The sequence below is a fragment of the Podarcis cretensis genome, assembly GCF_951804945.1.
Source record: "Podarcis cretensis genome assembly, chromosome: 7".
Classification (NCBI taxonomy): domain Eukaryota; kingdom Metazoa; phylum Chordata; class Lepidosauria; order Squamata; family Lacertidae; genus Podarcis; species Podarcis cretensis.
Genome location: NC_137176.1, coordinates 76934713 through 76945221, shown reverse-complemented (window position 1 = coordinate 76945221; position 10509 = coordinate 76934713).

Sequence of the window (10509 nt, the reverse complement as noted above, 5' to 3'; positions counted from 1 at the left end):
CAAGGCTATGAATAATGGTGCCCTTTCCTATTGGACCTTCTTTCCCTGCGCCTTTAGTTCCTCCCCCATGTGGTTTCCAGGGCACCCAGAATAATTTTGCAAAGCTCAGATAGCCTTGACGAAAGCTTTATCCTTCACAGCTGACTTGAAAGTTAGACAGATGAAGCTGCTTCTGACACACAACTAAAAGGTCCCCTGATCTGCCACATTTAACCGGAAATGTATGGAAGGATTCTATCTTGGCACCTTTCACAGAGAGACTGTTGGGGAGGGTTTTGGCTGCACAACCACAGTACCAGATAAAGCTGTTTAGGAAGCAGGAGTGACCTTGCTTATGGATGTTTCAGTCTGAGACTGCATTTCATATTTAATTTCCCTACCTTCTGTTAGTAAAAGCAGATTAATAAAATAGACTCAACCCAGAAAGCAGAGGGCCTGGCAAACTTTACTGAGGTCACTTCCAGATGAGCTGTTTATTCAGCATTTGTCCTGATGGGTTTGCACAAATTTTGCAAAGTTATATGACATCCACCATTTATTGAGCATTCATTCTAATTTGTTTGCCTCTTGCAAAGCGTATTGGCTGCATGACATCGCACCTAGGAATTGCTATCCCACATTTTCCAGTTCGCTTTCCTTACCACACAAATTTAGGAGGGTTGGGGTGAGGAAAGCAAGTTTGTTGCACAAGAGTGTCCAGTTCACTTTGATTGTGGATTAAAGAGGTTTGGCTAAACCCAGGCTATGGGTTTGAATGTAACAAACCATTAGCAGGTCTTGGATTGGACATAACACTAAGCCAAACCATGGCTTGTTTGCTGGCAATGCAGCAGCAGCAGCAGAACCAATGAAGGAGTGAGGTGCCCACAATTTCACCAGTGTTGAGCAACACTCTACATGTTCACATTAAACCATAGTTTCTTTTAACTATGGTTTAATGTGGCATGCAAATGAGGCTTGTGATAGGTCAAGTTAAGATTTTACATCACAGCATCATAATTCTTTGGTGACCTATCTCTGTATAGTCTATTTTGGAAAGAAAGAGGCTATCGATTTGTAAAATATATTTTGGCAAATGTCAGCTTATGGTAGGAAGAGGGTGAAAAGTTCTTCATTTCTATTCCATATTGGCCTGAAAGCAATAAATAATGCTTTCTGCATGCCTTAATATTTGGAAACTTTCCACGAAAATGGGATTGCTCTTAGGACTCTTTTTAAGAAATGAAGGTACATGGAAACCATTTGCAAATCCTGATTCATTTTTATCAGCCAAAATGAAGCATACCCAAGCAGACAGAGAAGATAAATGCTGTTATTAGTTTGAATCTCTAGCAGAACACCCAAAAATGCTGACAAGCCACTAATCTCAATAAAATATATATAAGTTAATTATAAGTGAGGCGTACGAGAGGCAGCGAGCAGATTGTGATCAACAAGATTCAGTGAAGGAACACTTTGTTCTTTGCTGTTACAGAGACAAAGTTGTTCTCTCTTCCGTTCTCTCTCACTTAATTACGGGTGCACAGGCCCAAGAAAGGTAGAACCCAGAAAGAAATGAACCATTTTTCAAAACTCCATGTGTTGACAGAGTGTACTTTATACATTTATACATTCATTACATTCATCACTGCAAGCTTCAGTTGGTAGATTAATGAACAAAAGTTTTGCAAACCCACTTTCTACCACGGCTAAAAACTATGCTTTAGTGCTAAATGCAATACTGGTACGAATGCTGCATTAACCATTGTTAGCTCCAAAATACTGGTAGAAGAGAGAAGGAGAGCAGGGGAGGAACGTGCAAGTTTTGTGTGTGTGGTGGTCTCATGACAACCTAACCATGTTTAGGAGATCAGACAGCACAAACTATGGCTTAGCAAAGACCATGCAAATGGGCAAGTTGAAGAATTCTGATGGATGTCAAAGAATTCTGCTGTAAACAAACACGGAAAGGGAAACGCAGAAGTCTCTGTGTCTGTCAGGAAATCCATCAAAGCAAAGGACATTGTTTATTAAATTGTTTCCTTTACATTGCCACGAATGCTTTCTGCAGGATAGAGCAGGGGAACACAAGTGGAGCCAACCGAGCAGGATTTAATCTTTCGTCCATCAGCTGATGGGTGGTGGGTTAAATCCTGATTTCTTCAAGGCTGAGCTGTGCAAAGGAGTTCCATGCAGAGACGTTTCCTCCTGTCCTTCCCATATACACCCCCTAAATCTGTTCTTCATTCTCCTCCAACCCCCAGAGCAGAATTAGGGAAGGTGCAGGCAGCGGTGGAGGAAGCTGCTCATGCGCTGGGGCGGCGCAGCCAGGAGCAGGGCAAGCCACCCATAGGGGTGGGGCACAACACGGGGCCTCCAGAGTCTGCCTACCTCCTCCCACTCAGCCACCCTACAGCTGGGGGGGAGGCGGCGGGTGGACCGTTTGGGGCAGCACGGAGTATGCGGACGCCCCAGCCACTGCGTCACTCCCAGGAGAGACGCGTGCTCGGGTGCGTTGCAGGCCCCACGGTGAGTGCCGCCTGGCATTTTGTCACCTCCCTCAGTGGTGACACCCAGGGCGACCCGCACCCCCCCTTCCTCTGCCTTTGGGTGCAGGGTATGCATGGGAGTGGGAGAGAAGGATGTTCCATTGCAAAGTGTCAGTCCTTGTGCTCACAGAATGAGTGTATTTGATACCATCCTGAGTTCTTTTCTGACTGTCAATTTGCACTTCTTAGTACAGAAAGTATGGATCTGATATGTGCAGAGATCTTTCCTGTTCTGCTTAATTCAAGAAGCTTCTCTGTGTGAAAAAAAACATCATGATGTTTGGGTTATTCCTTCAGAGAAGCTGAGTACCAGCTGCTTTAAACTGGTTCTGTTATCTCTTCTATCAAGGTCATGCTGACTGTAATAGTAGGGCCAGAAGGAGATTGGCCTTCATATTTTCTCTTTCTATCTCTTTTCCGTCTGGTGTGGTGTTCTGTATACTTAGTGTTAAGGTTTAGTCTTATCATATGTTATTTTAAGTTTTATTGTAAGTGCTGCAACTGGATTTCTTATGGACAATGCCAATTCTGAATGCATTGGATTTGTGACCATTATGCTCATTTGCCTTCAGTGCCAGTAAAGCTCTGCTGGATGAAATATTAATTGCCTCTGGTCTATTTTTTGGGAATCCTGCAACGTGTTTAAGTTGTTACTCTGCTAACTATACATTGGAATCTACTCTGGATCAATACTGAGTAGACTTTAAATGACACCGACAGGCGGAAACAGCCCTCCTATCTAGACAGAAGAGCTTAAAAGAGGATGTGTGAACCACTCATTCTCCACTGTCATGTTTTCAAACCAGAATCTCTTCAGCTTTGGAAGATTCCACAGCCAAAGGTCTATTTCCAAAGCTGAGAAGGAGTGCTGCTGGTTCCTTTCATAGGATGGTCAATACATGAAATAACTGCAAAATCTCCCATGCAAGCAATGCCTTTAATTCTGAAAGCTGAGCAAAAGGTGTTGTTATCTATGCAGACACATATGGCGAGGGGAATAATGGTGCACATTCTCCTTTTTTTTACAAATCAAAAACAATTCTGTGTATCTCTAGAGAACCCCAAATGCTTTATAAAAAAAATCATTTCAATGATTAAAGGTAAAGGTAAAGGTAAAGGTACCCCTGCCCGTACGGGCCAGTCTTGACAGACTCTGGGGTTGTGCGCCCATCTCACTTAAGAGGCCAGGGGCCAGCGCTGTCCGGAGACACTTCCGGGTCACGTGGCCAGCGTGACATCGCTGCTCTGGCCAGAGCCAGAGCCGCACACGGAAACGCCGTTTACCTTCCCGCTGGTAAGCGGTCCCTATTTATCTACTTGCACCCGGACGTGCTTTCGAACTGCTAGGTTGGCAGGCGCTGGGACCGAGCAGCAGGAGCGCACCCCGCCGCAGGGATTCGAACCGCCGACCTTTCGATCGGCAAGCCCTAGGCGCTGAGGCTTTAACCCACAGCGCCACCTGCGTCCCATGACGCAGTGATTACCTTCCAGCAAATTACCTTCAATGATTACCTTCCAGCAAATCTTGCAAAAAGAGGCCTCTTTCTGAAATATGACAGCGTGCCATATTTGGCTAGAGGACAGGAACAGAAGAAAAGCAAATGTAGCAATTTGTATAACACATGCACCCCTTTAATTGAATTTCTTCAGAAAGATAAATATGGCAGGTTGCTAAATATGCAGCTGCGTAAAACATTCAGGCAAGTGCCCGTCATATGTATCATAGGCTCTTCTCTCCTTCTCTCCTGTGACGACTGTTTCACTTCCGACTACCAGCTGCACATTCCAGGCAAGAAGTTTTCGACTACCGGTATATCTCCCATTAACCACAAACAGGAAGCTGATGAGACTTGGGTTACAACTACTGTACACTAAAGCACTCTTATGCTAGCAGTCATGGCTTTCCTCAAAGAATCTAGGAAGCGGTAGTTGGTTAAGGGTGATGAGAATTGTGGCTCTGCAAGGGAATCTCCTAAGAACTCTCAATGAGAACAGTTTTCATTGAACTGCTGATAGACTCGTCGTCAGTCTGAACCGGACTCCAGGATTGGGGAATTGAGTAGTCAGAGATAAAACGATCCACACATTTTTTTTTGAATCAGCCCTTTTAGGTATGCAGGAAGAAACCTATCATCCTTTTTATCAAGTTTTTGTTGTTGTTGTTTAGTCGTTTAGTCGTGTCCGACTCTTCGTGACCCCATGGACCAGTCCATGGAGTTTTCTTGGCAGGGATACTGGAGTGGCTTGCCGGTTCCTACTCCAGGTGGATCATGTTTGGTCAAAACTGTCCACTATGACCTGTCCATCTTGGGTGGCCCTGCACGGCATAGCTCATAGCTTCTCTGAGTTATTCAAGCCCCTTCGCCACAGCAAGGCAGTGATCCATGAAGGGGTTTATCAAGTTTATATATATTTATTCAATCATTTTTTACACCACTTAACACCGCAGTTTCTAGGTGGTGAACAATAAGGTAGGATAATTTAATAATAATAATAATAATAATAATAATTTATTTATTATCATCATCATCATCATCATCATCATCTATACCCCACCCATCTGGCTGGGTTTCCCCAACCAATGCCTGTTAAGAAGGGGGTTGCGTCATTGCAATTGGTTCAGGTTTCTTCTGAAAGCATGCAAACTGACAGTCAACTGGGGGTGGGCTGCAGTTGTCCAAATTGGTGCAGTTTAAGCTACAGTACTGCTGGTAGTCACCCTTACGTTGGGGGAATTGGAAAGGTAAAGCAGAGTTGGGAACCTTCTATTTCAACTCCTCTCAACCCCAGCCAGCATGGCCAAGAGACAGGGATGATGGGATTTGTAGTCCTGAAAGGCCCCAGCTTCCTCATCCATGATATAGAGTATAAGCTCTGCAACATCCTGTAACATAAAACAAAAAATTCTCAAGCAAAGACTTGATAAGTTTCAGCTGGGAGTAAAAGTTTATGGCTGATAGCTAAACTTTTTTTAATTTTATTTTTTTTTAGGGGTGTATAATGGGAAAGCTGACACAATCTGAATTCCTGTACAGAGAGCCATATTGTCAAGCAAGATTTAGAAACAAACAATTAAATGTATTTTTATGGCTTTGTTTTTAATAGCGGCAGTATTTACAATCCTTCACCACCCGAACAACGAAGTAAACATAATCTAGCATCTACACATTTCGCTGATGAAGCAGTACGAGAGGAGAGGGAAAACGTTTTTAAAATAATGAGCCAGCCTTGTAAAAATTAATGTTTTTGTACCTTATCATCCAAATATACTAAATTATAGATTTGATTAGCAGAAGTGAAGTGCTTATATCCTTACCTAATAAAGAAAGGCATACAGTGAAAATACCCTCAGGATCATCAAGTTTTGACATTCCTAATTAATAGCTTTGACTGGTTTTTTTTATTGTTTGCTTATTATATTCCTTAGGGCCTGGGCCTAGATATGCTGGAAGCAAAGGACAAGATGGTGGCTGCCTCCATTCCACATACAGTGGTCTACTGAACTGGAAGCTGAATCTTATTGCAACGCTGGTGTTGGACAGTGAAAACAACGAAGGTAGCCCCTTCCTTCTTCCATCAATAATGGGCAAGAGGGACAATTAGGAGATTTGCTGGCCGTGACTGTCAGCCCCTTAATGGGCACCGAGGAGCAGGAAGGTCAGGGCCCTGGGTGGACCCATGTGAGGCCATGAGACCACGCACAGTTTGTAGCACCTACTTTGAAAGGCAAGGAGTCAGCTTCACCTGTTGAATAGCAGCCTGAAGGGGGAGAAGGAAGAGTGACTCCACCTGCAGCTGATCAGCCCTCCCAGAGGTGAAGGAACGGATGGGAAACAGGTGGCTCTGGCCTTCTTAAACAGAGTTCTCAGCAGCAGTCAGATGCTAGAAACAATGCCTGTGTTTCCTGGCCCCACCTTACTATTTCCTGCTCTCCATCTGGATTCCCTGACCTCTGGGCTGTCTGACTTGGTATGTGTATTCTGCTCTCAGGCAAGAGTTCCTCAGAGACTCCTAGCCCCTACTTGCTCAGCAACAGAACTTGGATGGGGCAACGACCCGGTGGTTGGACTGGCAACTGGTCTTGTGGCTCTGCCTTTGGTGGTGGTAGCAGAGTATGAGACAGAGTCCGAGAGTTGCAATGCTGTCAGCCCCTTGATATCTGAGGCCTGAGGAGAAACAGGACTGATATGGAGGGGTACCAAGATCCTGTCAAGGCACACAGTGTGGGGCTCAGACAGCTAGCCTTTGCACCATACATCCTGTGCCCTCTGCTGCCTTCAGCAACCTAGTCAGAGTAGCCCCTGGACTGCAGTTCTGCCTGTTCCTGAAGATAGTTGGTTCAGCTGATCCTACAGGTCAATAAAGACACACCAGGGCCTTATAAAAACTTCTGCACCCAAGTAGGTTTCTCTGACCTTGCAAGTCACCTCACTGAATAGCCATGCAGACACCTCTGCTGTATATCCATGAGTTGGAGCAATTAAAGCTGCAATCCTGCACCTTCTTACTCAGATACAAGGCCCTCTGAATTCATTTGAGACAGGCATAGGCAAACTCGGCCCTCCAGATGTTTTGGGACTACAACTCCCAGCATCCCTGACCACTGGTCCTGTTAGCTAGGGATGATGGGAGTTGTAGTCCCAAAACATCTGGAGGGCCAAGTTTGCCTATGCCTGATTTGAGACTTACTCTTGAAAATAGACAGGTATAGAATTGAGCTGAAAGGGACCTACTCTGGTTGTGTACAACGTTGCCTTTGCCTCTTTTCCCTTTAGGGAACCCTCCTTCGCATTAAATGCATGAGTGAGGGAACCCAAGGCTGAACAGGCCAGTCCCACCCCCTGATGGAAGCATGTTTAAAGCACTGGTGTCCATGCATCGAGCTCCTCCGTGCTCTGGAGGATTGTGATTGGCCGATGAGCCCTCCTTGCGTGGTATATGAGAAGGATTGTAGCTTAGTGGTACAGCATCAGCTCTGCATGCAGAAGGTATTGGGCTCAATCCCTGGCATTTCCACATAGATCTGGGAGAGTCCCTGGTCTGAATATCAGGAGAGCCACTAGCAGTCATTGTGGTCAGTACCAAGCAATCTGGATCAATGATCCAGCTTTCCGTAAGGCAGATTCCTAAGCTCCTATGCTAAGAGTTGCTAGGAGACTCCTAATCCTCTCCCACAGCTTTAATACCCTGAGTGGTTTATCAGGCAATCACTCTTCCCAGGTGTGGGAATGTTCAGGGATGCAGGAGAGGATATATTGTTTGGTTATATCCTTTTCCAACTTGTGTTAACAAGTTCCACAATTTTAGCAGAGTAACATTCCCCTTTTTAAACTTGCAGCAGATGCATTTGCTCAGGCTCACTAAAGCCTCTGTAATAACTGTTCTGGTATTTCCCCCTTATTCCCTCACAAAAGATAAGACATGACACAGTCTTCTATAAAAGTATTAAAAAAGTTTACTCACATATCATTCTGTTCACAATAGGATCCCAGAAGGCAGACTTAGCTTAGAAAAGTTACATATACCTAGAAACTATTTTATAAGAAGACAGTCCCTTTGTCCTCTCTTGGCTGGAGCCAAGAGAGCATCTTTGGCTAAGCAGATGTTGCTTCTTTGATGCATGTAGTCAAAAGAGAGAGAGATGGCTGCCCTGCCCTGTGCTTTTGTCATTACCTGCACAGGTGAGGCCACGCCCATCTCTAGTCACATGCAGAGGAAGTCTGTCCCAGCCCAGAAGGAAACAGGAAGTTTACCTGCTCGCCAGACAAACATTCCTCCCCATGTGTAAACATGTTCACTCTAGGAATGTTGCACTTGATTGTGTTGGTTTCTGCTCTCTTCACTGTGCAGCGAAAGTGCTTGTCACGCGACAGGTGCTTACATTCCACAGTCAATTGCTGTTGGAGTTTCTCACGGGAAAGGAGACTGGATGTGACGTACACTGGTTTCCTGTTTTTCACTGTTCTCACAGTGTTCTCTCCGTGCTTCAGAGGAGAGAGGATGCTTTCTCTGCTCCGGCAGAGGCAAGATGTTTTTCTGTAATCTACCAGCTTTGAAGTGTAAATAAAGTAATATAGAGTATGTGGCACGTACTCCTCATCATTCCGCTGTGCTTGGGACTCTGCAAAATCAACATTCCTGGTTATCGGGCCCAGAAAGACGCAGTCATCTGAATGCCGGCAAAAGGATCAGAATGCAGAGGGACGGATCGGACGGTATCTGCTCTGCACGTCAAGATGATTGATGAGGTATGTGCTCATGCTCCGGGCAGCCTGCCAGCTCCTAATTAATGGCTTTATGGCTGGACTTTGAACTTTTAGAGCCGTTTGCCGGGCACAGGCTCCTAGGCTTGGGGAAAACCGAAAGTACCTTTTAAAAGTGCCTTTGGAATGAGGTTTGAGGCAGCAGAGACGCAGCTTGTATAAAGCAGCTTGATTTAAAGCAGCAGAGATGACGCAGAAGGCTAATGCCAGAGTCATGATGGCTAGCTGCAGAAGGCTGGCTGATGCACGTGGGGAATCTGATGCTAATCAGCCACATGCTCAGCTCAGAGTAGCTTGTGATACTGCCATGATTCAGAATAAAGCAGACCACCAGGGTGATAGCTGCATGGGTAAGGGGGAGTCTTCACAGACGTCATCCCAGAGTGCAGTGGAACCACCAGATGGCGCCAAAGCTTTGAAGGCAGTGAAATGCTACTCGTGTGGACGTCTAGGCCATATGAAGAGGGAATGCAGATATCCCAGGGCCAAGACAGAGCAGCGCAGCGGAAGCTCATCGCGTGGAAAAGGCCAGAGCAAAGGCAAAGGTCCGGTGTCCAGGACAACGCAGCACAAGGCAATGGTCTCACGCTTCACTTCAGAGGTTGCAAAGGTCCAGAAGACGTCTAGATCTTTCTTCGTTGTTGATTCAGCAGCGACCCATCACATGTGCAACGATAAGTGACTGTTCGTGTCTTTTACACCGCAGGAAGGTGCAATTCACCAGGCGGATGACCACACAATCCCCAGTAAAGGCTACGGAACTGTTGTTCTTCACAGTTTGGACTTATCGATAAAAGATGTGCTTTACGTACCAGATGCCAAACATAATCTGCTCAGCGTTGGACAGCTGAATGAACGGAACATTGATGTTTCCTTCAAGAACAAGAAATGCATCATCACAAAGAAAAATGATTATGTATTGCATGCTGAATATGTTGATCGTTTGTTTGTTTTGTATTTTGATGATGTTGTGCAGGATGAAACTTGTTGCATTGCAGGTACTAACAAAAGTTTGCATGCAGGATGTATTCATGATTTTCATCGAAAATTTGGTCATTTGAATTTTGAGGCAGTATCTAAAATGCCTGCCTTGGTTGAAGGTATGACTATTAAACCCTGCAGGTACCACATGTAGTGCAAGGCATGCGCAGCAAACAAGGTGAAAATGGCTGCGAAAGGTAAGGTGTCTAGTAGGCAAGCTACAGAACCATACCAAATTGTTCATGCTGATTTGGTTGGACCACTAGCGCCCTCTTTGGGTGGAAATAGGTACTTCATGGTTCTCATTGATGCATTTTCCAGGTATATTTATGTGTACAATCTCAAGCAGAAATCAGAGGCTTTTCCAAGGTTCAAGGAATTCTGTGCTTGGTTGGAAAATGTGCATGGTAAGAAGATAAAAATTCTTTTCACTGATCGCGGGGGGGAATTCACTTCACAGCAGTTTGAAGCTTTTCTGACTGAGAAAGGAATTCAACACGATTTGTCTAGTCCTCGCTCGCCATGGCAGAATGGACTTTGCGAGAGGGCAAATCAAACATTGCTTCAAGGGTTAAAGACCTTGCTGCATGATGCCAATCTTCCAGAGAGTTATTGGGCTGAAGCTCTCTCGTGTTTTACTTACAGTTATAATCGCAGGTTATCTTCAGCGATTGGTTGTACCCCCTATGAGAAGATGTTTGGCAAGAAGCCATACATCAAACACATGAAAATTTTTG